The sequence below is a fragment of the Macaca mulatta genome, chromosome 17 (assembly GCF_049350105.2).
Source record: "Macaca mulatta isolate MMU2019108-1 chromosome 17, T2T-MMU8v2.0, whole genome shotgun sequence".
NCBI classification, from domain to species: domain Eukaryota; kingdom Metazoa; phylum Chordata; class Mammalia; order Primates; family Cercopithecidae; genus Macaca; species Macaca mulatta.
In genome coordinates this window covers 104482757-104509744 of record NC_133422.1, presented here as the reverse complement: position 1 = coordinate 104509744, position 26988 = coordinate 104482757, and the positions used below count along the sequence as shown (strand labels likewise).

General features: G+C 42.7%; 1 long non-coding RNA gene across 1 annotated transcript in view; it reads left to right on the top strand.

Moving 5' to 3' along the window:
* Positions 1 to 963: 963 nt before the first annotated feature.
* Positions 964 to 26988, top strand: part of LOC144336195 (uncharacterized) — a 43310-nt gene continuing 17285 nt past the window's right edge. Inside the window, exons 1-4 of the long non-coding RNA XR_013407734.1 lie at positions 964 to 1147; positions 2553 to 2671; positions 15593 to 16038; positions 19599 to 19800. This is a non-coding gene — a long non-coding RNA (uncharacterized LOC144336195). The remainder of the gene's footprint in view (positions 1148 to 2552; positions 2672 to 15592; positions 16039 to 19598; positions 19801 to 26988) is intronic.

Below are 26988 nucleotides of genomic sequence, written 5' to 3'. Positions count from 1 at the left end.
TTTTTTATCTAGCAGGTAAAAACCTATGTCTTCTTTTTATTTAAATTTCCTTTATAATGATACGTTAAATGTGTACATATTTTAATGTTTGTGTTTTTAAACTTTGCTTATTTTTGTGTAAGGTGATTTAAGTTTTTTTCCTCTGTCAATTTGTGAGTAGTGTTTGTATAGAAAGGAAATTGGGTCTTGATATGTTTTCTATGTTGTAAATATTTTTAAATGGATTTCTAATTTGTTTGCGGTATTTTAAAAGCATGCATTAGTTTAATTTGTTTGGTGTTGGCATAGTCATATATACTAATCATGTTCTTCCTGACTTCTGGGAGATGATGTATTTTTAAAGCTACTTTGATTCTGTTCTCCCACTCTTTTCTCTTGCTATGTTGGTCATATTTTTTATTTGCAAGAAAAAGAAAAAAGGTTTTTGCCGATTTTTTTCCTTCAATTCTTTATCTCATCAAGGACAATTTTAAGGGGTGCCATAGCCCTGCCGTACGCCGGAGGGGTGCAGTGAACTAAGGCTTTGCGTGTGCTGAGGACAGGATTACCTTGTTGAGATCCTCACACGTATATACGATCGCAGCCCAGGGAGGTGGGCAGCACAGCCAGGCGGCAGGCGAGGGCGGCCTAGGGCTTGAGAGATTCCTACATTTCAGGATGGCTTTGGTGTCTGCAGGTGACATATAATTTAATGTTTTCAGTTACATCGTATCAACTTTAAAAATAATTAGGTGAGGGAAGGAACCTCGATCTTGGCGTCCTGGGGTTCTGGGTTCTGACCTCTGTCCTGGCTCCCCGAAGGGTTTGATGATGTCTGCTGGATGTGCGGCAGCTCCAGGGCTCGGCTGCATCTTTTTGGTTATTTGGTTTCTTGTTCCTCCCGGTGACTGAAAACCCCTCCCTCCTTGGCTTTTTATAGAAGCTCAGAAACGAGCTTATTTTGTGACTGCAACTGGACCTTGAGTTCTTTGGCTCTGGTGTGAGTGGACGGTGATACCAGGCCAGGCAGAGATTCTTCTCAGGCCGGGCTCACAGGCTGGGGCTGGGTACACGGAGCAGCTGTGGGAAAGGGATCTGGACACCAGCCCCCAGCAGGTCATCTACAGGAAGGTGAGGTGGGAACGGAGTGACGTCCAGGCATGTTCAGGTGAGGCCTTGGTCTTCTCTTTGCTTGCACAGTGGGACTTCATGCTCTAACATGCATCAGGTGATCAGAAAATGGCAGAGGAGCCCCACCCTGGGCAGTGATTTTAATATTACGATGACATTAAAATGAGGAGAAAGGCGTGAGAGTCAGGCTGCTGTCCCTCTGGTCTTTAGGCAGCTGGATCTGCTCAGGTCCTTATAGGGAACGCCAGAGTCCGGTTTCAGTAACCTCAGAAGGTTTCATTCAAAGAGACAGATAGGTCCTTCCTTGTATGGTCAGGAATTCAGCTTTGTCAGCAGATGTAGGAGCAACCCCACCCCTTCCTGCTCCGTGACCCAGTCTACGTGTTAAGGGGTGCAAGTAGGGGAGGAACGTGCCTGGATGTCTGATGCCACCAGGACCTGGGTTGCTCTGTCGCGTGTCTGCAGGACCCCATCTCTTTCTTGTCCTGCCTCAATTTGACAGAAAATCAAGATACCCAAGAAATTTGGGATGAAATGTTGTTATGGAAAAGGTGAGGGACGACAGTCCATGGACATGACTTTAGGGACAATAAGGAGTCTAAAAATATCAGACAAAGAACAACATCTCATCCATTTGAAAAGTTAAAAGTGGAATCTTGTTTGAATTTGCATTTCTTTGATGACTGGCAAGGGTAAATATTCCTCCCTCCCTCCCTCCCTCCCTCCCTCCTTCCCTCCCTCCCTCTCTCCCTCCCTCCCTCCCTCTCTTCCTCCCTCCCTCTCTCCCTCTCTCCCTCCCTTCCTCCCTCCCTCTCTCCCTCTCTCCCTCCCTCTCTTCCTCCCTCCCTCTCTCCCTCTCTCCCTCCCTCCCTCCCTCTCTCCCTCCCTCCCTCCCTCCCTTCCTCCCTCCCTCTCTCCCTCTCTCCCTCCCTTCCTCCCTCACTCTCTCCCTCTCTCCCTCCCTCCCTCCCTCTCTCCCTCCCTCTCTTCCTCCCTCCCTCCCTCCCTCTCTTCCTCCCTCCCTCCCTCTCTTCCTCCCTCCCTCTCTCCCTCTCTCCCTCCCTCTCTTCCTCCCTCCCTCTCTCCCTCTCTCCCTCCCTTCCTCCCTCACTGTCTCCCTCCCTCCCTCCCTCCCTCCCTCCCTCTCTTCCTCCCTCCCTCTCTCCCTCTCTCCCTCCCTTCCTCCCTCACTCTCTCCCTCCCTCCCTCTCTTCCTCTCTCCCTCTCTCCCTCTCTCTTTCTCTCTTTCTTTCTTTCTTTTTTCTATCCTTTTTTGAAACAGGGTCTTGCTCTGTTGCTCAGGCTGGAGTGCAATGGTGCGATCATGGCTCATTGCAGCCTTGACCTCCTGTGCTCAAGTGATCCTCCCACCTCACCCTCCCCAGTAGCTGGGACTACAGGCGTCCACTACCATGCCCAGCTACTTAAAAATTTATTTTTAGAGACAGGGTTTCCCTATGTTGCCCAGACTGGTATTGAACTCCTAGCCTCAAGCAGTCCTTCTGCCTCAGCCTCCCAAGGTGCTGGGATTACAGGCATGAGCCACTGCACCTGACCAAGGGTAAATATTTTCTGTACGTTAATTACCTTCTGTATTTCTTGCCATGAAACTTAAAACCAATCCCTTTAAAACTTCTTTATATGGACGCTTCCATGAGCAATTCTTTACCTGTGTTTAATCAAGTGCGAATCTGGGTGTTGCTGTGAAAGTCTTCTGCGGATGCATTCAGTGTCTGCAACCAGTTAACTTGAAGTAAAGGAGAGTACACTCTGTAATGTGGGTGGGCCTCACCCAGTCAGCCATAGGCTTTGCTATTAAAGACAGAGGTTTCCATGGAGGCAGACGTTCCACCTCAACACGGCGGCGCTGGCTCCTGCCTCAGTTTCCAGCTGCTGACCTGCATCACCGATTTTGGATTCGGCCACACCACAATCACATGAGCAGATTTCTTAAAATTGTCCTGTCTCTCATCTCCTGTTGGTTCTGTTTTTCTGGAGAACCCTGACTGATATAGTAATGGACAAGATCAGCAGCTGCGTGGAGCCCTATGTCTGAGCTAGGCATGAGGGCTTTGGAATGTCCTTCAGTGCTGACACTAAAACACATTTGCTCTTTCTCGCTCATATCATTGTTCTCAACCAGCAGATCACCTTGCTCAGAATACTCTAGCTCTGTTATTGTTCTATAAGCTCGAAGAACAAAGAGCTGCCAGCATCTTAACCCCTCCCAAATCCAAATTAAAGGTGCCATTGGAAAAGAAAAATGGCCTAGATAGAGAGGAACACAACACTCTGTGCAGAGGCGAAGGTCTGTGCTGACACGGACAAGCTCCTGGAATGCCCTGTTTTGGTGGGACTGCGGTTTCCTCACTGAGCAGGGTTTTCATCTAAAGACTGCCCTGACCAAACAGAGCCTTGAAGGTGTTTGCTGTCTGCCGACTGCGGATCAGGCATCTTGCTGGGCACTGCAGAGGGCACAACACAAATAAGGCACACAGAGCTCGCAGGCAGTGCTTACGTTGGTAGAAACATGAGCAAAAGGTGTTTCTATTGTTTTGTTTTTGCAAGGATTAGAGAGGAATCCAACTAGGTGCATTTGTTCAGAATGCAGGCTAAGGGGGATTCGACAGTCACTGTGAGACCAGGTAGGACGGGATAGGGATGTGAAGTGGAATGATGACAGTGGAGTCAAATGGAAGGAATAGAATCTATCGCTTAAGCTCCTGTGGCTTCACAGTTTTCAGCTGCGTTGCCTACACACTTTATAATAAAATTAAAATTAAGGTGATGAAAAAAGGCAATCAAATTAGCAACTCACAAGGGCGGATCTTGTTCTGTTTCATTATCTGATTCACTTCCGAGGAGCTTCCTGAAAGTCTGAAAAAAAAGAAGAAAAAGGAAAACACAGTAAGTGGCCAAACTTTAGTTTCCAGAAAGTAAGAAAATACTAATTAGGGCCCATTTGGGAAGACACAACAGAGTACTGGTGCTGAAGTATCCCTCTCCACATCAACAACTAGAAACTGAACAGAATGCATGAAGCACCTGTTTACAGACACTGAGGACCGCAGCCAAGGCTAGGATTCCTGGGGGGTGCATGGGGTGTGCTGTGGGATCGCTGAGGGGCTCTTGCTGGACTGTGGCATGAGCGGGTGGAGCCCATGCACAGCACGGTGGCCTCATGGAGTTGAGGACAGAGGGTAGAGGTTGGGGTGTGTGAGGAGGTGGCAAGGTTTGCATTGGGTGTTTGACAGGATCTGAAGAAATCTGCAGAGAGGCCCCGTTGAGCCTCGTGGAGAACAAGGAACAACACTCTGAGCAGAATGGAGAGTCCAGAGTAACGCACATGGAAGGATGAGGAGACCGCACTGCTCACCCGCATTCAACAGAGACACAGAACGACATGCGCCATGCACGGGTCTTGCTCAGCTGCAAGGCAGGGCTATGCGGGGACTTCTCCAGCTAATCTTGCATGGAAGCCTGCGAAGGTCAGCCAGTCCTACCAATAAATTCACCGCCCACCAAGCAAAACTCAGCAGCCCTTACATCTGACTGATGTCCATATGAGAGAAAAAAGAGAAGGACTTCAGAGACACACATAGCTCCAATGCCAGAGTCCAGCATTTCAGCAGGATGGCATCTATAATGTTAAATGCACGATCAAAACAATCGCTAGAGGTGAAAAGAAGCAGGGAGATGTTCACCAAAACCAGGAGGGGAAAAGGTCAGTGGAGACCCACCTGGATGTGGTGGGAATGTGGGAATGAGCAGACAAGGACTTAAAGCAGCTGATATTTCAGAGACTTGAAGCAAAAGAGAAACAAAATGGTGAATGGCTGGGGATTTTAACAAAAGAAATCCAAACTATTAAAAAGAATAAAACACAAATTCTGAAGCTGAGAAATATAATATGGGAAATAAAAAAATTTACCGGACTGGCTTACAACAGCTTGGATATGACGGAAGAAAAGAATAGTGCCTTTGGATGCAGGACAATAGAAATTATCCAAATGAAGAACAGGGAAAAACTGACAGTAATTCTATATGTGTGCACCTGATAGCAGAGCTTCAAAATACATGAAGAAAATGACCTAACTGGTGGAGAAACAGACAAAATCCACAAAGACAATTCCATGGCTTCAACATTTCTCTTTCAGTGATTGGTAGAACCAGCAGACCAAAATTTGGTGAGAATAAAGCATATTTGAGCATCGTGGCAGAAAGTAAGTTATTTTCAGAAATCTTGCTGGAACTGGATATTCATGTGGAAAAAAGGGAACCTCAACTTCCACTTCCTACTCAGTGGGTTGACTTAGGTTCTCCAAAGGTTCACACCCACCTGGGACTTCAGAGAGTGACTATTTGGAATTAGAACCTTTGCAGATGTAATCGAAGATCTTAAGATGACTCATCCTGAATTTAGGATGAATCCTAAATCCAGTGACTGATGTCCATATGAGAGAAAAGAGAGGAGGAGTTCAGAGACACACACAGGAAGAAACCCACTAAAATGGCTATTTTTAAAATTCTTATACTTTAAGTTCTGGGATACATGTGCAGAACGTGCAGGTTTGTTACATAGGTATACACATGCCATGGTGGTTTACTGCACCCATCAAAACATCAACTACATTAGGTATTTCTCCTAATGCTATCTCTCCCCTAGCCCCCCACCCCCAACAGGCCCCTGTGTGTGATGTTCCCCTCCCCGTGTCCATGTGTTCTCATTGTTCAACTCCCACATATGAATGAGAACATGCGGTGTTTGATTTTCTGTTCCTGTGTTAGTTTGCTGAGAATGATGGTTTCCAGCTTCATCCATGTCCCTGCAAAGGACATGAACTCATCCTATTTTATGGCTGCATAGTGTTCCATGGTGTGCCACATTTTCTTTATCTAGTCTATCATTGATAGGCATTTGGGTTGGTTCCAAGTCTTTGCTATTGTGAATAGTGCTGCAATAAACATACGTGTGCATGTGTCTTTATAATAGAATGATTTATAATCCTTGGGTATATACCCAGTAATGGAATGGCTGGGTCAAATGGTATTTCTGGTTGTAGGTCCTTGAGGAATCACCACACTGTCTTCGACAATGGTTGGACTAATTTACACTCCCACCAACAGTGTAAGAGCATTCCTATTTATCCACATCATCTCCAGCATCTGTTGTTTCCTGACTTTTTAATGATCGCCATTCTAACTGGTGTGAGATGGTATCTCATTGTGATTTTGATTTGCATTTCTCTAATGACCAGGGATGATGAGCTTTTTTTCATATGTTGTTGGCCACATAAATGTGTTCTTTTGAGAAGTGTCTGTTCATATCCTTTCCCCACTTTTTGATGGGGTTGTTTGATTTTTTTCTTATAAATTTGTTTAAGTTCTTTGTAGATTCTGGGTATCAGCCCTTTGTCCGATGGGTAGATTGTAAAATTTTTCTCCCATTCTGTCGATTGCCTGCTCACTCTGATGAGAGTTTCTTTTGCTGTGCAGAAGCTCTTTAGTTTAATTAGGTCCCATTTGTCAATTTTGGCTTTTGTTGCCATTGCTTTTGGTGTTTTAGTCATGAAGTCTTTGCCCATGCCTATGTCCTGAATGGTAATGAAAATGGCTAATTTTTTAAAAACCTGGAAACAACAACTATTGGTGAGGCTGGGTTGCCCCAGGAGCTCGGGTGTCCAGCCCACCCCTTGACTGGACTGTACTCCCTCTGCGGGTGCGGCACGGTGCATTCATCTTGGCAAGCTCAGCCTGTGTAGAAGGATATTCGGTAACTGTCTGCTAAATCGGGGAATGAAGTTGGAGCTGTGCAGAGCGTGGCCGGCACCTCCCGTGAGGTCACTCAGGAGTTGCTCATTCTCATTCCAAGGGAGGTTGTCGTAACGTAGTTTTATCAATGGTTCAATTGGCAAGAGGACGTTTACTGGTGCGAATACAGATGGATTTGTCTGGAGTGTAGTGGGAGAGAGGCCAAAGGGAAATTGTAGTCGGGCTACTTGAGGGCTGTGGGCGGGTGAGCAGGAAGCTGGATCACAGATATGGAGAAGGGGAGGGAGTCCACCAGCTCAATTCAAGTCAGGAGCAGGGGACGAGGAGCCTGGGGTGGCCTGGAAATAAGGCCATTTCAACCACTGTCTGTTTCCTGCAGATCTTTTCAAAGCCCCCCACTCCTACCACCTTTTAAAAATGTCCTGTGATTTTGTGTACTTCTGCCTACATAGGTGTTTTTAATGCTGGTGTTTACAGATTATTTGTGTGTTTGTTTTATCTTAAATCTCTTACGAGACCTCAAGCATATAGCACTCCAACAATTTTTAAAAATTACCCAGAAACAGTGGGTGCAGCAGTTTCTATATTAATTTTTCTACTATTGTACACTTTTTCTGTTCTAGAGCAGGGAATGAGAGTAAGAATCGTTAGACCTAAATTTTTTTTGAAAGTAGGCTTGCAATTTTGAATTTTATTCATCCTGTATCTTGAAAATTACTATGATTTGAACACAATGGTTTATGGTATTTATGATCGTGCCTTGGGAAATATATTGACTGGGTTCTGGAGAATTAAATCTATTGGTCAGATTTGACCGGTGAGTACAATCACTCCTAATTACACAGAAGTGCTTTCGAGACCACTGTGCACGTGAATAAACTTTACAATCCTGACTGTTGGGCAGAATCTAAGCTGTCCATTTACAACAAGGATTTTCCAGGCCTAGTGTTGAGATGTGAAAGGGCTCCTCCCAGACTTTCAGTCCAGCACATTGTTGCAGTGTTTCAAGTTTTCTGCATTAGACCATAAGCACCTACAAGAGCTGTTTGGATATATATATAAAATATATATATATAATACATATTATATATAAACATATAATATATATATACATATATAAATATATTATATATATAAAATATATAATATGTATATATGTAATACATAAATATAAAATATAAATGTATATATTATATATATATATTTTTTCTTTGAGACGGAGTCTGTCTCTGTTGCCCAGGCTGGAGTGCAGTGGCCGGATCTCAGCTCACTGCAAGCTCTGCCTCCCGGGTTTACGCCATTCTCCTGCCTCAGCCTCCCAAGTAGCTGGGACTACAGGCGCCCGCCACCTCACCCGGCTAGTTTTTCTATTTTTAGTAGAGACGGGGTTTCACCGTGTTAGCCAGGATTGTCTCAATCTACTGACTGTGATCAACCCACCTCGGCCTCCCAAAGTGCTGGGATTATAGGTGTGAACCACTGCGCCTGGCCTGTTTGGATATTTTTAAGGAGGATTAGGGGATTGGGATGGGCTCTCTTGGTTAAGGAGGAGAAACTACATTTTCCTTTTTTATTTTCTAGATACCATGAAATAAGACATTGCTCAAAAGTGTCCTATCGGGGGCAGCCACCAAGCAGGAGAGGAGGGCTACCTCCTTCCCAAGCGTGGTTTCAACTGGGCCCACCTCCTACTCCCCCTCTCCACAGGACAGTGCCTGAAACGCTACTCTAAGATTCAATTCTTGAATCGTAAGACTGTTCCAAGCAAGAAGTAGATAATTAAAAAATGTGTTTTGCATTGGGCAAATCCTGTGAAATTGCAAATCTGCTTACTGGTTATCAATGCCGGAGAGTGGGGGATATTATACAACTTTTTTTTTTTTTTTTTTTAAGTGAAAGGAAGTTTGAACTGAGAAGTCAAAGTCCTTCCCTCTGTGTGTGGACTTCAGTGGAACTCTCAGGTCACAGAGATTCAGGGTAGTCAGAGGCGGTTTGATGTTTTGGGGGAAAGAACGGCCGTGAAGGATTGTGTGATGCAGGAGAAGGTGGGAGGCCCCAGGACAGAATCAGCAGTCACCATGCTTTCCTGCGTCATCTGCCTGTGGGCTTCCAATGTGTTTCTGTGAAGTTTGCATTAAAGTTTCAGCCACTATTTTTCAGAAACATGGTCAGCCTCTTCTACCCCCCTCTACCCTGCCGATAGAGCTCTACAGAAAACAAGGGAATGGCTCGGGGAAGTGAGGTAAATGCGAAAGGGAGACAGGTCTTTTGGGTTTTCTTCTCCATCAGTTCAGCTGTCAGAATGGCAATCTTGTTTAAATAATTTCTTATGCTCCAATTTATCCACCCATTAAAAGGTGCCATAAATGAAATGCAACTGCCATTTCTTATCGGGGGATTCTGAAGTTTGTTGGTGGATTCCTAGAAATTAGCCCGCAGAACTATGCCTGGAACGATACCGGATCACTGCAAAAGTACAGCAAACAGAGTCGCTTTGAATATTAAAGGAGGACTTTTTCAAAGTGTGTGGAGAGCAGTGAAAAGACTGCCACAGTAACTCTGTGTTTTCTTGAGCCAGCTTTCTCGGAAGGTGAGCTCGTTCCGCTCTGCCTGGGTTTACTATTTCAGAGGAGTGGTTCTCAGCTGCCGGACCAGCATAGTCCTGCGTTCACACAGTTTCCTAATCCTGAAACCAGCAATCACAAAGTCAGTTTCTCATCAAGAAATCAAAGTAGTTCATTTTTGATACAATCATATTTTCAGGCTAAAGAGAAGGTTGGGAAGGTCAGGAGTTAGAATGCTGGAGGAGTGTCCTTGGCAGAGAAGGTAAGATTGCAGACCTCATTGTTTTTTTCTGTCTCCTTTGAGGCTCAGACGGTCTTGGAGAAACATAGTCCGGTATTTGGTCTGAGTGACAAATCCATTGCATTTTTAATTACCGCATATCATAGGCGGTGAGACGAGACGGGTAATGATGATTATTCAGCTCAAGAGACTGGGAAGTAGTCATCTGGGTGTAATTAGGCAAATGGCTGCTCTCTAAATACATAACTTAGTGTAGGTCTCCAACGTCACACACTTTCAACATCCCATTAATGTGTGAAGTGATGGAGGACCGTGTCTTATGATTTTAGAAGCTGCTTGGTCTGAATGCCACCCCCACCCCCCCAGTGCTTGAAGTCTTGCTGAGAATTTTAAGTAAATGTGTTTTCAGTTAGATTTTGCTCAACACAAGCAGTTCTGTGTGGTAAGTTCTTCAAGTCAGTTAAATGCTTAGGGAAACTGGTGTTTCCTTGTGAGTTAGACTCCCTGGTGGTGACGAATGCAGCTGTGAAGTGTTCTCCTGGGAGAGGTGGAGGTGGGGGATGAAAGCACATTTCAGAATCCTGCGCTCATCCATGCTGCGGTGGTAACTCTTGTTTCTGCACCAACTGGGCCACTGGCACGCTTGGTGGTGAGGACAGAGGGTCCCTAGGTCATATGTGATTGACTTCTAGACAGTCCCTAGGCTGTTACGTGAGGAACTGCGTTTTCAAAAGAGATCTTTGAACGATCTGCCCCAGAGACTGGACAACATCGATGAACAGGAATGCAGTGGGCAGAGGACCCAAAGGGCTTCATTTTCTGTCTTTTTTTAAACAATCAAAATGAAAAGGTGAGTGAGAAGTCACTGTGCCTAAAGATACATCTGTTTTTAAAAAGTCCTGCAAAAGGTCATGAATTAATGGAATGGCTCTACTTGTGTTTATGTTTTTTAGTCAAGGAGTGCTGAGATATTTTTCTCTCACGAAAGAGGTGGAATTCATGCTTCCGGAAAACCATTTCTTGACACTCAGTGAAAAGTGAACCCTAAAATGTTGTGGTCTATGGGAAATAACAAGGGCCAGGAGATGCAGGAGCAGCCTTTGTTTACTTTTAAGTTTGTTTCCTATTATTCATATGTATGCTGCTTTGGAACTTGGTGAACACTTAAATTTCACGTGAGGTAAAGTGAAGTAGCGTACTTCCCCCTCTGTAGCTAGCGTGATTTGCAGATTCTTAAATAAGTTCAGACTGTGTGCGTGTGCCTATGTGTGGTGTGCGTGTGTGTCTGTGTGTGGGGTGTGTTTGTGTGTGTGTATGTATCTGTGTACATGTGGGGGGGGTGTGTCAGTGTGTGTGGTGTGTGTGGCTCGGTGTGATGTGTGTGTGTGTCTGTGTGTGGTGTATGTCTGGAGTGTGTGTGTCTCTGTGTGTGTTTGTGTGTGTATGCGTCTGTGTGTTGTGTGTGGTGTGTGCCTGTGTGTGTGTCTGTGTGGTGCATGGTGTGTGTGTGTGATGTGTGTGTGTGTGGTGAGTGTGTCTGGGTGTCTGTGTGTGTGGTATATGTGTGGTGTGTTTCTCACTGTGTGTATGGTGTATGAGTGGTGTGTGTGGGGTATGTGTGTCTGTGCGTGTCTGAGTGGTGTGTGTGTGTGTATGTGTCTGTGTGGTGTCTATGTGTATGTATGTGGTGTATGTGTGGTGTGTGCGTCTGTGTGGTGTGTGAGTCTCTCTGTGTGTGTGGTGTGTGTCTGTATTTGTGTGGTGTATGAGTGTGTGTGTAGTGTGTGTGGTGTGTGTCTCTGTGTGTGTTGTGTCTGTTTGTATGGTGTGTGTGTATCTGTGTGTATGTGCCTGTGTGTTGTGTTTCGTGTATGGTGTGTGTGTGTGTATGGTGTGTGTGTGTGTGGTGTGTGTATGGTATCTGTGTGTGTGTGTGGTGTGTATGTGTGTGGTGTGATGTGTGTCTGTGTATGGTATGTGTCTGTGTGTGTGGTGTTTGTGTGTGGTGTGTGTCTGTATTTGTGTGGTGTGTGTGTAGTGTATGTGGTGTGTGTGTCTGTGGTGTGTCTGTGTGTGTGGTGTATGTGTGGTGTGTGTGTCTGTGTGGTGTGTGTGTCTGTATGTGTGTGTGTCTGTGTGTGTGTAGTGTGTGTGGTGTGTATGTGTGTCTGTGTGTGTGTAGTATGTGTGTAGTGTGTGTCTGTGTGTAGTGTGTCTGTGTAGTATGTGTGTGGTGTGTGTCTGTGTGTAGTGTGTCTGTGTGGTGTGTGTGTGGTGTGTGTGTGTAGTGTGTCTGTGTGGTGTGTGTGTCTGTGTGTGCAAGTGCCAATGGAGTGGCTATCTCAGTACATTTCTGGGCGGCCCGGGCCATGGGAAAAGAGGACAGGTCTTGCACAGCAGGGCCCTGAAGGGGACAACAGTTGCTGAGCAGGACGCATAGAAGGTTGATGATGGTTGCCATGCTCTTCTGACAAGGCTGGGAAACAGGGTGAGGGACGCAACTAGCCCTTTGGTGATGGACTGCTGCATCAAGGAGTGTTTCTTGGAGATGTCTTTGAGGTTCTTGGGATGAGTTTCAACTTTCCTGCCAGCAACCTCAATGTGATTTACCAAGGCCTCTGGAGTCCCCAGGTGTGGAGAACGGGATCTGCCCGCACGTCTCCCACTCAAGCCGGGAGGTTTGTGTGCAGTCCAAGAGCACGGGGTGGGTGAGAGTTGGCAGGCGTTCCGAAGCTGCACAGTTGACCAGAGCCTTCACAAATGTCCTTCCTGCCGAACTCTTCAAGCTCTGTTTCTGTTGAGTGCTCTCACCTTCTTTATAAGGACAAAAGCTGAAGACACAACCAATCCCCCTAGGGCTTCATTAAGTAAGGGACTCACGAGGGAACAACTGGTTCCCATTGGGGACCTTCACTCGCTCATTTGGAAGGAGGAGGCTGAGACGTTCTTTTCCAGTCTGAGTTGAGTGGGCAGATAAAACATTTTTTCAGGCAAGCGTGCTGAGAGTGCTTTAAAATCACATCACCTTTGTTTTTTTCCTCAAGATTGTTTTGGCTGTTTGGGGTCCTTTGTGGTTCCATGAACGTTTTAGAATTACTTGTTTCTATTTCTGTGAAAAATGCCATTGGAATTTTGGTAGGAATTGCACGAATCTACAGATTGTTTTGGGTAGTATAAACGTTTCAACAATATGAATTCCTGCAGTCCATGAACACAGGACAGCTTTCCATTTATCCATGTCTTTTTCCATTTCTCTCATTAGTGTTTTACAGTTTTCTCTGCACAGATCTTTTAATTCCTAGGTTAACTTCAATCTTGAGTATCTTCCTCTTTTTGTTGCTATTGTAAATGAGATCATTTTCTTGATTTCTTTTTCGGGTGGATTGTTGTTGGTGAAGTGGCATGCCACTGAATTTTTGTATGTTGAGTTTGTAGTCTGCTTTTTTATTGAATTCATTGATTAGTTTTGACACTTTTTTCCTGCATGTTATCTGCAAACAGGGATAACTTTCCTTCCTCCTGTCTGGTTTGAGTGTCTCTGATGACTGTTTTCTTGTCCGATTGTTCTTGCTATTACTTCTAGTATTATGTTGAAGAGAAGTAGTGAGATTGGGCATTTTTGCCTCGTACCATTTCTTAGAGAAAAAGCTCTGTTTTCCCTTATTGATTACAATATAAGCTGTGGCATTTTCCTAAATAGCATTTAAGTATGTTGAAGAAATTTTCTTCTGTGCTTGTTTTGTTGAGAGTTTTTATCATGAAAGGATGTTGAACTGTGTCAAATGCTTTTTCTGCATCGATTGAGATGACCATGAGGTTATGTGGTATGCCGCATTGATTGATTTAAATATGTGAAGAAAGGATGGTTTCTTCAATAAACAGTATTGGGAAAACTGTATATACACATGCAAAGGAATGGCACTGGGCCCTTATCTCACACAATATACAAAAATCAGCTCAAAGTGAATTAAGACCTAAACATAAGACTTGAAACTGTAAAACTCCTAGAAGAAAACATAAGAAGAAAACTCCTTGATATTGGCCTTAGCAATGTTTTTTTTTTTTTTTGATATCACACCAAAAGCTCAGACAAAAACAGCAAAAATAACCCAGTGTGACTATATCGAATTAAAAACTTTTGCACAGCAAAGGAAACAGTCAACAGAGGAAAGAGGCAGCCTATGGGATAAGACAACATATTTGTAAACCATGCATCTGATTAGGAGTTACTATCCAAAACATATAAGGAGCTTGCACAACTCAGTAGGAAAACAAACAAACAAACGAACAAACAAATTAAAAAAAAAAACCCCAAAACCAAAAAACAAATAATCCAATTTAAAAAATGACCAAAAATTTGCAATAGGACCTTCTTTTTTAAAAGAAGGCATACAAATGGTCAACAGGTAGACAAAAGAGCCTCAACATCTCTAACCATCAGGGAAACGCAAATCAAAATCACAATGAGATACCACCTCACACCTGTTAGGATGGCTGTTACCAAAAACTCCAAGAGAGAGTAAGAGTTGGCAAGGATGTAGAGAGAAGGTAACCATGGTGAGAATGTAAATTAGAACTGCCGTTATGGAAAACACTAGGCGGTTTCCTCAAAATAATTAAAAATAGATCTACCTCATGACCCAGAAATCCCTCTGCTGGGTATAAACCCAAAGGAAATGAAACCAGCACCTCATCAAGAGATCTGTGTTCCTTTGCTTACTACGGTACTATTCACCGTGTCCAAGATGGGGAAAGCACCCTAGTGTTTGTCAGTGAATGAACAGATAAACAGTGGTGTGTGTGTGTGTGTGTGTGTGTGTGTGTGTGTGTGTGTGTGTCTCTGTGTCTCTCTGTGGGTGTACATGTCATCCTTTAAAAAGAAGGAAATCTTGCCATTTGTGACAACATGGGCAAATCTGGGGGATGTTATGCTAGTGAAACAGGCAGACACAGAAAGAAAAATGTTTGCATGATCTTACTTATATGTGGATTTTTTTGTTTTTAAAGTCAAATACATAGGAACAGAGTAGAATATTGGTTACCAGGGGTAAGAAGGGGAAGAAGAAGGGGAGATGTAGATTGAAGGGTGCAAACGTTCAGGTGTGTAGACTGAATAAGCCTAGAGCTCTGAGGTCCAGCAGGTGCAATTATAGTTAATGACATTTTTTGTGTGTATACTGAAAGTTTGCTAAGAGATTAGATTTTAGGTGCTCTTACCACATGCACACACAAGATCTCTAAGTGAGGTGATGAATGTGTTAATGTATTTGACTGTAGTAATAATTCACTGTGTGTATATGTGCCAAAATGTCATGCTATAGACGTTAAATATATATACAATAAAAATAAAAATAAAAATAAACATACATATAAAACTTTTTAAAAAAACATAAAATCACATCACCTCTTCCCTTGGACTTGAGATTGCCTATAAGACATGAACTTCTTAATCTCTGGGCTGTCCCATTTAAGGCGAGAAAGGAACAATCCTCTGGGTGCTTTGTAGAAATCAAAGAAGTGATTCAGGGTTAGGGTAGTGGAGTGAACTGCTTTTGTTTAATTATTGTCCCTAGAACTTAGTAGCTGTGAGACGTTTATATTGCTAATCCTCATTCTTACATATAAAACGGTGATAACAAAATCCTTAATGCACTGATTAATTTTGAAGGGTTAGTGAGATATTTCAGGTAAAATTGCTCAACGCCATGCCTGACACATAGAGTGCTTCATGAGGACCAGCCGCAATGATGATGGCAATGAGGCTGACTCCATGAGAATGGGAAGATGAGGATTTGGGCACCTGCACTGGTCCTACCAATGGGATGAATACCCCTATGAGGCCGGGCAAGTCATTTTCCCTCACTGACCCTCAGCCTTCTCACCTGTTTTTTTTTTTTTAATGGAGGATTAAGCCAGTGGATCACAAACATCCTGGAGAGCAGTGACTCTGTGGTTCCATTGACAAGAATATGAAGGACTGAGAAGATCCCCAGCACTGCCCACTACACCTTCCCACTGAGAAGCAGCACGGCACTCTGGTTGCAGGGGCAGGGTGCTCTCCTGCTGACCATAACCAAACTCACAGGACATGGGACGAGGTCACTGTGTGGCACAGGGAGCAGGACACAGTCTGTTAAGTCTTGCATAGCCAAGCTCGGCCATGGAGTCAGGCCTTTCCTTGGCCTCCCTCTCCCTGCTCCTGCTCATGTGAACACCCACCTACGTGGATAGACTATATGGGCTTTGGTTCATTATTGCTCTGTGAATTCCTTGAACTCCTGCATCTGCCCAACCTCCCCCACCCCATTGTTTTCATTGTGTTTCACCAAATGGAAATTCTAGAGTAACCATGTAAGTCCTCTCCCAAACCCGTTCACCGTTGAGAGTGCTAAAATGCTAACCCCAGATGCTAACTGAGGGGTAGGGTTACTTTATCTTTAGAGCATTGTGAATTGTGTGTTAAGAGAAATTTAAGGAAAAAATAGTTAATTGACCAACATGAATATCCCCCAAACAGAATCCTACAATGAAACTAAGGGAGATAAATAAAGCTGTTTACCTGAAAGCTTTCTCTAATCAAGATCCTTTGAAATTTATAAAACATGGTCAATATTTGCACTGGACTTTGTAAAAACAAAGCTTGATGAGAGAAGAGTTTGAAGTGAAATGCTGCCACTTTCTATGCAATATTTGATTTAAATTTAATTCCTAGAAACCTCAGATGAATGTGGTTCATGTATCAAAGCACTCAGCATAATTTATCATGGCCTTAAATACACAGTGAGCTTACGTGTCAATGAATAAACATATAGACTAAAAAAATCCCTGTTCCCTTAAGAGCAGTTAAGGGACATTATGTATCACATTTCTTGGCACATTGTGGATATTAATATCCCCAAAGTGTCAATGTCAAATGATTTGATTTGAAATCACTAAGCTGGGGAATCTCACTATTTTTAAACAAGGCCTAACATCTTTTAATCTTGAATACCAGCAAGTTCTCAGACTTCAGTTGTTTATTTTCTCTTTTCTTTCCTTTAAAAAGTTCTGAACAAGCTCGTTTTCTTGACACAAAGAAAGTGAATACATTTTATTTTGGTTTGAACAACAGAAATTTGTCGCTCATAGTTCTGGAGATTGGAAAGTCTAAGGACCAAGCTGCTAGCCAGTTGAGTTCTTGGTGAGGACTCTCTTCCTGGCTTGTAGACGGCTGCCTTCTCACTGCATCCTCTCATGGCACACACACGCACACACACACACACACACAGACAGGGGGCTCTGGTGTCTCTTCCTTTCTCGTAAGGTGTCAGCTCTGTTGTATTAGGATCCCACCCTTAATTATCCCCGTATAGACCCCATCTACAAATAGTCACATTGAGGGTTAGAGCTTGGCAGTGAATAATTATGGAGCTTATTGTTGGCTTTAGAATTTCGTGGTAGAAACAATAAATTGCCTTTCTGTTTATATTTTATTTTGTTTAACATTAACATGTATTTGCAACAATGAACAGCAGGTGAATACATTCTGGGTAGGGGAAAAAGTTAGAGGAGTGCTATCCAGAAGTTATATTTCCCAGGAATATGGGGAATAAAACATTCAATATTGGTGATTCTAGTAGATGAATTAAATTTAATTTGATGTGGAGTGGCCATGTCCCCTGTCTCGGGATGCCGTGTGAAGCTTGGCTCTTGGCCATGTCACAGCTGTTTAGATTTGCTGAAAGATGTTTTAAGTATCCTAGAAAAGAGGTTTTCATTCAGTCTAGAACTGATAGTTTTCTCTTAAAGCGTTAATTTATATTTTAATGTTGATGTGGTATCCATCTTAGGTTACTGTTTGGCACTAGGTAATTGAATTTTTAAAAATCTCATTTTATTTTCTGTCTTCTTTTGGGAGAGAGAAGTGGTTACATTTTTATTACAGGAAGGATTTTTCTCTGTCTCTATTATAATACCTGAAAGCAAATATATATAAGCTATATATGAAGTCACTAAAATTCTTTATTCTCATTTTATTTTCACTTTTGGGAAAGATTGCTGCCAATATTTGTGAGATCTCGTTTCAGTTTTATCTTTTACTTCTGCATGTCTGTTATCTTAGCCATGCAATGTTTAGTTTGAGGCAGTTTCACCCAAGGGACACACCTTAGGATAGACTCTCATGGCCAGTAATGAATGACTGATGGAGAGAACAGCAGTTTATAGGTTTTTTTGTTGTTTTTAAGGAGAAAAATTAACGCCCTTCATCAAACCTCCTCTTTCTTCCTTCTGTCCTCCCCTCCATCTCACCCTGCCTCCCCTTGGGATCTTACTCCTGTGATTAGTTTGGGTTCCACACAAAGAAAGATTTATTACTTTAATGTCTGTGATTTAGTTTTATGTGATCTTCCTAGGGACACCAGGGAGTACACGCTCCCCTTTCTGAATATGTTGTAAGCTCCTTTGAGGCAAAAATAAATGTTTCTGTGTTAGAGGAACAGAGCAGCCCTTATCATCTTCTTGAATCTTATCTTTCTGAGTTAAACATTTGGCATCAGTGACGAAGTAAGGCCAGACATTGAGGACAAGAGACGTCAAATGCCAAGTTTGTAGAAAACACACAGTTGATGCATTTCACATCTTTTAAATTCTTCTCTGTGGACTCTATGCTTACTATTCCTGAAGATGTTTACCAGATGGGAACATACCTCCAAAAAAGGAGAACTTTAATTTCTTCTTATGGTACTTAGATGCTGGATTGCATAATGTGGTTTTAATCTTTAACTGTTTTTTTTTTTAATATTTGAGATTAAAAAATACTTAGAGGGGCGATAGTTAGGGCAGGGGAGTGTTCAGTCCCCTTCCAAAGATGGTTTTTGGCTGGGTTAGCACCTCGGCCCTGTGTTGAAGGAGTGAGAAGTAAACTTGTACCTCTGGCCACAGCTCTAGCTTGTGTTGGAAGTTTTGCAGAGTTGTTGATCCTCTGCCAAGTAGACCAGTGATTCCACATAAATGGGTAAGTTGGTTTTATCACCCATTATTCCACTGAAGTGTATATTGGCTCAGGTCGAAATGTTGTTAATATCCACTTTACACTCTGAACAAGCCCACCACATTCATGATCGGATTGATTGGTGTCTCACAAGAACTCCAGGGACACACCATCTCTCCTGTTCTGTGGGTGATGAACCTGAGGGTCAAAATGAAAAAGTGACTTCCCAAGGCCAACGATAAGTGCCAGACTATTAAGTTCTTCTTTAGATGTCAAGTCCTTTCCATTCTGCACCGGCATGAACATCTCAAGTTGAGGCCTGTGAGCAAACACCTATGTCCTAACCAAAAGACTAGGATTCCCGAAGAAACTATCCAAGATGATTTAAATTTCCTGGGCCTTTCCTTCTATGGTGTGCCTATCAGTTAGGATTCTTTACAAATAACAGATAACCCAAATCAAACTGCTTAAGCAAAAAAGATGATTTTTTAAAAATCTCATGTAGCTAAAGGTACAGAGTAGGGCAGATATCAGAGGTGATTGGTTCAGAGGCCAGATGATGTCATCAAGACCCGCCTTCTGCAGTCACGCTTCGTCTGAAAGCTGGGTCCCCTGTTTTCTAGGAAGGAATCGGGACAATCCACAGAGAGAGGGCATTTTCCCAAGCAGCAATCTGAGAGGAACCCTGATCAGATGGTTTATGTCAAACGACCAGATGCTGTGGCCAGGGAAGGAAAGATGCTGCCTTGGTCACCCCTGGCACCATGTAGTGTCAGCCTTCCCCATAGCCCATGGAGCAGGGGAGGATAATGGGATAGCAATTCATATGGCATCTTTAAGGAGAAGTGGGTGGGAAGGTGGACACTGGATAGTAAACTAATAACGGCCATCCTGTGTTCACATGCTACAGATATCAAAGCCTGATTCTCTTCATTTTCAGATAGAGTCTTCAACTCAGAAGCACCAGTCTCTCTCATTTGAGGAAAGGATGAGAAGGAAGGAATGGCCTGACTTCCTCATGTGTGCCCTGATTCTTGGTAGGCACCATGTTGGGGCTGCCACACATGTGCTGAAGCTTTGGGAATGTTCCATTTAAATACCGATTTCAAGGCCAATGCCTTACATGGAGCACAAATATCCAGGTACCTCTTTGATTTCTTCTCTTATACTTCAAACTCTTTGAAAACAGAAATTTTTCTCATTTGTGTTTGTATCATCTAGAGTACTTAGCAGTGCTTTGTCTATAGTAAGTAGGTGCTTAATGACTATTGTATTACATTAGGGCCTATTCAGTGATGGTTTGAGTTTAGAAAAGAGTTTCCCTTGCATTAAGTTTGCCAGTTTTTGATCAGCATCATTAAAGGAAAACTAGCTTTACCTCTTTAATAATCTGTTTAATTCTAATTCAGTAAAATTTTTGTGGTATGCTGACTACATGGCCTAAGCTATTGCAGGTGGTTGAGATATTCAAGGTAATAGAAAAATATCTAAGACCAAATTCTTGTCCTAAAGAAGTTTGCATAGCTGCAGGGGCCATAGATAAGAAAGAAACATTTATGAAGCACATCAAAAGTGTCTCAGAAGAGCTGTATACTTGGCCATGGGGGCAGCAGGTAAGGAGAGGAGGGAAGGGAAGAGGAGGGGAGGGGAGGGGAGAGGAAGAGAGAGGAGGGAAAGGGAGGGAAGGGGAGGAGAGGAGAAGACTCCCATAAATCCCAATATCCAAATTTGGCAACTATTTTGTTCTGATTTTATTGGTTCTTCACCCAAAACATATTGCCTAAGATACCCCTTGATTCAACCTTCCTCCCTCTTAATTTCCAGAAATCTGAAGTTGTCAGTGAGGTCAGCCAATAATCATGTTTGACATGTGGTGGACATTCTGGGAGTCCTTTGTAGATGAAACTCATATAAGCAAAAATTCTAGTGGCATTATGGTGGGAGAAGGAAGAAAGGGAAGAGTGAAGTTAAGGAAATATTTCCACATGTATTAATGGAACATGTACAGGTGTAATAACACCTCCAACACTGTCCTCTTCTAGTCTGACTCCTGGGGGGAAAGCGGGTGTGAGGCTAGAGAGGGTTGTCAGGGTGGGACATAGGGCTGGAAGTTGGAAGGCATCCCTGGGTGCTCACATTTCAGCTCCCACTTAAGCATCCCCTCAGCCTGCGCACCTCCAGGCCTCACTGCTTTCTGTGCTGTTCTGAACACCAGGGTCCTTTCTTCCAGAACTGGGACCTCTAAGTGTGAGAAAAGAACTTGGTCTTTTAAGATGGTACCTAATGACTTCTGAAATTTAATTAGAACCTGTAGTTTTCAAAGCTTCCTGTTATGGACCGAATCGTACCCTCCTACATTCATATACTGAAGCCCTGACCCTGGTGTGACTGTATTTGGAGGCAGGGTCTGTAAGGAGGTGATGGAGGTTAAATGAAACCATAAGAATGGAGCTCCAATCCAGTAGTAAAAGAGGCATCAGAGATGCACAAGCATGGAGAAAAGGCCACGTGAGGACACAACAAGAAGGTGGCTCCCTGCAACCCTGGAAGAGTGTCCTCACTAGAAGCCAGCCTTGCTAGCACCTTGAACTCCAGAACCATGAGAACATAAATTTCTGTTTTTAAGCCACCCAATCTGTGGTATTCTGCTACAGCAGCCCAAGCAGACTAGTATACCACCCAAAGGGACCACCATTATACACTCTAGCATCAACGGGCACAGGGGGATTCCCTAAGCTCTCCATGTTGGGGCGTTTCCTAGCAGTTTGGAAGGTGCTTTCTATGGGATAATTCATACTCATATTCCTAACAATTACTTTTATTTTGTTTTTAAAAGTGCTGATTAGCCTATGATATATTAGAGATGGCTAGGCTGCCATGTTTTATATGTGCAGCTGTTTCTTGAATTGACACTTCTACATTTTCCTACAGCCAAGTGTGTTCATTGCAACATTCGTGGTCAACAACAGTCCATTAAGTGACACCCATCTGACTGTGGGCAGTGGCTTCTGGAGTTATCACTAAATCTGAAACTCTAGAAAGGACAGGGCTAATATCCTCGGATAATGAAGGTCACCTTCTAATGACACATGAGCCTCTCTGGCCAGTCCCGTGTCTGGTCTGGCCCCCAGCTTACTGACTTCTAAGGACGGTTTGCACTTTGGTTTCATCTTTCAGTTCCGGGGGTTGTGCACCTGTTGCTTGCTCAGGAAGTTCTGTATGATAATCTGTGTCTCAACTGCTGACTTCCCTGCCCATCACCAATGGCTATGGCCAGTACACTCCTGGTCCAAAGTGGTAGGAAACTTGGTCCAAAGTGGTAGGGGAAGTTTGAGAATTTAGTTTATCTTTCTTTCTAGAGAAGGCTACTTGCATATTAGGGAGTACTGACACTCTGGTGTGGATAAACGGACACCGAATTGAACTCTTTAGAGCACTGCAGGGACTATTTATTCTACTTAAATAATTTTGTGAAACTAGGCCTGTTACAATGGGCACTAAAATAAAAACCCCTTTAGTTTCTTTGATAAGGAGAGTATCCTGACCAAAGCACCCTGTTCAAGTCTAACCAGCTGGTAGATGGAGGAGCACCCTCGTAGATTCAGCATCTGTACGTTCAGTACAAGTAAAGCTGGGGAAATCTGCATAAGACAGGTGGATTGTCTCACTGTTAGCATCCTTGTTGTAATATTGTGCTATGGTTTTGAAAGAAGTTAACATTGGGGTAAAATGAATAAAAAGTACATGGGCTCTCTCTCTGTTATTTGTTACGACTGCATGTGAATCCATGTTTATTTCCATAAACATTTTAATTTACAAAAGTTAGATTTACCTCCTAAATATAATTTAAAAATCTTTAAATGTTAACAAAACAGTGGGGGGAAATATTATCTGATAAAGCACAAAAGTGCAATCGCTCTCTTAATTATTTTAACTGTGGATAATGTTTTCCAGACTGTTCTATGGATGGGCATGAAAAATCAATTAATATGCACTCCTGTTAGGCTGAAAGATGGTATCCCATGGAAGTCCTGGGCAGATAAGTGAAGACATTTGAACATTTAGAACTATGCTGCTGAAACAATTTCAATTTTTTTCTGATTATAAACATGAAATCAACCATAAAGAAGAAAAAATCTATTATCCCAAGATTCAGAGATGACCATGGTTAACATTTTATTATAGCTCCACCAGTCTTTGGCTCTTTTCAAATATATATTTACGTATAATAAGTATTTCCCCATTTTCTACGAAACCCTCATAAACATTTCCATGGCTTTTTGAAGCACATTCAAGGTGTGGTTGCACAAGTCTGGTACTCTCTCAGTGCACATCTGTGTCAGTGCACATCTGTGTGACAGGCTGGTGTCCATGCTGATGGGCTGGCATTTGTTCCAATTGGCCATGCCATGCTTTATGAAATACAGCTAGGAATTATTTTGAATATCACCCCTGGATTGTACTGTTTGGATTGACCATCTCTTTGATGTTGGATAGGAAAGTTGTTTTGAAGTTTTCATTATGATAAACCTTGCTGTAATGGAAATATTTTTTTTCCTAATGCCTTTCTGAATTTTAGGTTGTTTCTTTAGGATAGATTCCCAAGAGTAGAATTAATGGATAAAACTGTATGACTGTTTTTCAGGCTTTTAATATGCATTGTCAAATTTCTTTCCAAAAAGGGTGCAGTCTTCAGACATACAGAACTGTTCAGGAGTTTTCCAACGGTAGGCACTCTCTCCTCTTTCTCTCAGCTTTTCTGATGTTATAGGTAAAAGATGATACAGACCTCATTGCTTTAATGTGAAATGAGGTCAAGTATTTTCTTAAATGTTTGTTAGTGACATTTGTGTTTTTCTTGCTTACAAATTGCTTGTGTATATACTTTGTGTATTCATTGGGACGGGGCCAAATCATGCCACAGTAATGTTACTTGTCATGAATATTTGGATATTAATGGCTTTCTTTATGGAGAACTTTAGTACTTTGTAATACATAAAAGTGTGAGAGACTGGGGGCATTCAATTCTTTTTTGTAAGCCTAACTGTCATCTTTTTGCCATTTCCATGCTGCATTTAGAATACAGATACCCCTTGACTTACAATGATGTTACAATCTGATAAACCCATCATAAGTGGAAAATATTATAAGTCAAAAATGCATTTAATACACCTAACCTAACCACCCTCATAATCTGGCTTACTTTAAACATGCTCAGAACACTTACAATAGCCTACAGTTGGGCAAAATCGTCTCACACAAAGCCTGCTTTATAAGAAGTCTTGACTATCTCACGTGATGTATTGAATACTGTGCATTATGTCAAAGTTGCAATGGTTTCATGCCACAGTGAAGTTGAAAAATTGTAAATCAAACCATCGTGAGTCAGAGGCTGTCTGTGCAGTGAGGAGAGTGAGGTTTGATGTGAAGCCCAAAATACGGGGAGTGAAGGAGTAAGCGTGTGTGTGGTGTCATCCAAGTCCAGGCTGCCATCTCAGTCCCCCAATCCTGGCTGACGCGAGGACACACTTTAAGAGAACAAAATCCGCTTTCCGAATCCCCAACCCACCTGTCTGTACCCTGCTTATTCCTTTCTGGGCCCTCATCCTCTCCCCTCTCTCCTCTCCACAAAGAGCACGCTGAGAATATGCACTCTCAGACCTCATTGCCCATAAGATGTGGAGTTTTAAAGCATTAGTCTCTGTTGGAGATTTTGCATGTCAATAGATTCGAGTCCTTACAACACACTGGAGAAACAGTGTGAACCTTTAGGCAGCAGCTGAGAAACGAAGCAGGATTTGGAGGTTGCTCAATTGTTCTTGAGTCAACTCTCCAAGCCCTAATGATTGGAACCAAGTTGGTAATCACATCATGAGAATGAAAGCGTGATTCTATACAATGACACTTTAAGTATTAATACGTTCATGCCACTGATGATCACATCGAGTGCCAGAAAAAAATATTTGTCGTCAGATTTCTCTATTCTCAAGTCATGTCTCTAATGGTTGAACCAAAAATATTAAACAAATATTTATTTTTCCATATGAATAAGGACATTTGGGAAGAATTGTGGTCTTAGCTCTGTATTTGTAAAACGTTATGACTCACTCATTATTGCATCAGGCCTCAGCATTAAAAGCTGCCCAGATGTTTACACTTAGTACCTCCCCAAAGTACAAAACATGAACTTCTTTCACGAGTTGGAAGCAATTGCAGAAAATCTGTAGGATTTAATGATGACCATTCTCTATACCTTGATTTTGGCCATGGAGTAAATAGATGGAAATGACAGTGTCTTTTGCCACTTCATTTATTCCTAAATGTCCTGCAAGTCTCCCTGGAGGTGCTGCTTTATCTGCAGAACTTTTCCAGGCCCAATTGGATTATGGCCCCTCTAGGTGTAACACACAATACTGTGTCTGGGCGGCTGTCTGCAGGGAACAGTGTGTGGTAGATTTGGGGGAACTCATCTGTACCTCCACTTGCTATCTCCCCGATGTCTCGGGGACCATGTCCTGCTCACTGCCCTGTCCCTGGAGCTATAAGCTCTCCTGGTATACAATGGGCACAAAATGAATATTTTTATCAGTGAGTGAATTTAGTGGTAGTGTGTGCCTGGAAAGACCGAGCCTGTGTCAGAAGTCTGCTTGGCAGGGCTGGGGTGCAGCCCTGGAGAGTGGGCCTCCCCAGCCAGCAGACCCCACCTCACTCTCTGCGTCACTGTCCTCACCAAGAGTGCGATGCTGCTTCCTCTGGGGAAGCCCAGCAGTGGACATTAGATGGCTGCCTCCACCCTGTGGAGTTTTTACCTAAAAACGTCTGTATCTTGGGCGGGGAGACATTTTTTATTTTTTGTTTTTTATTGGTTTTTGTCTAGGAGGACGAATCCTAGCATATGTCACAAGAAGCTTGACATGGAAAGGACTCTAAGTTCATTAGGCTTAATCAACATCCTACATCCATCGAAGAGTATATGTCAGGTGTTTTAATAATTTTTTAAATTGACAAATAATAACTATATTTATGGAGTACAATGTGATGTTTTGCTCTATGCATACATTATGGAAAGGTTCAATCAAGTTTTGTTTTTCTCTATTACATCATTGTTCTTATGTTTTAAGAGGAGCTTTCTCCCTAATGCAAACAGATCCATGCTTACTGTGACAAAAACTACCTTCTTTGACGTGAAATCTGGTGTAGGTACTGACTCTTGCAGTGTCTGTTTTGATTAAGCAAGATTTTCAATGGTCAATTTTAAGCCATTGATATAAATATACAATTGATGACTTTTCTTTATTGTTTAAGCAGTATTCTGTCTGAATCTGCAATGGCTGCATCCAATTCTTCTGTCATGCCAGGACACCCTATTCCTGGGTAATCCTGAACAAGAGAAGCATGCAGAGGACTTTTTTCTGGGTAAGGATGTAGGGTACATTTGTTTTCCAGTGGAGGCCAGGTGGAATCAATGTCCACAGAATGTCAGTTCAGCCTATGAAGCAGAGATGAAGGTTTCTCCTCTTCATTGGATGCCCTGGGCATTGTACAAATGAAGCTGACCATACTTTGTGGCTAGCATTTAAAGGCAATGACTCTACTGGGCTTGCCTTAGAAATGGGGCTGAGTCTCACTTGTCTTTGCCTTTTGCAAAAAACCTATTCCAGAAAATCAAGGAAATGCTGGGCTCATTAGATCCATTTCAGTCTGCTAAGATGAAAAGCTGCAGATGCATTTCTGGGACTCTTCATTCCTCTCCAAACCTCCCAGTTTTCATCTGGTCCAACCTTGCTTCAGCTGGAGCTGTTTTCTTGGAGAAAGTCTGATGGTGATGAATTCTCTCATGTTTTGCCTATCTGCAGATGTCTTCCTTTTGAAAGATATTTTCACTGGACATCGAATTCTGGGTTGACACTTTTCTTCTTCCAGTGCCTTCCATTGTGAGCCCTGGTCCCCCGGCCTCTGCCATCAGTCATAGCACTGTCTCCTGGAGGGAATGCATCTCTTCTCTCAGGCTGATTTTAAGATTGTCATTTTATTTGCAGCATGATCACCATTATGTGCCCAGGTGTGATTTTTAAAATTTATATTGTTTGGGGTTAATGAGTTTCTTAGATCTGTAGGTTGGCTTTTTACCAAAATTTTAAACATTTTGGCTGTTATGAAAAAAATTCTGCTCCATTTCCTCTTTTTTTTCTTTTCAGACTCAAATTTCATGTATGTTAGGCTGTGTGATATTGTTTCAGTAGCCACAAAGGCTCTGTTTGTTTAAAACACATACGTTTTACTTTTTTCCAGCATGGATAATTTCCATTGATTTTTTTTCAAGCTTACTT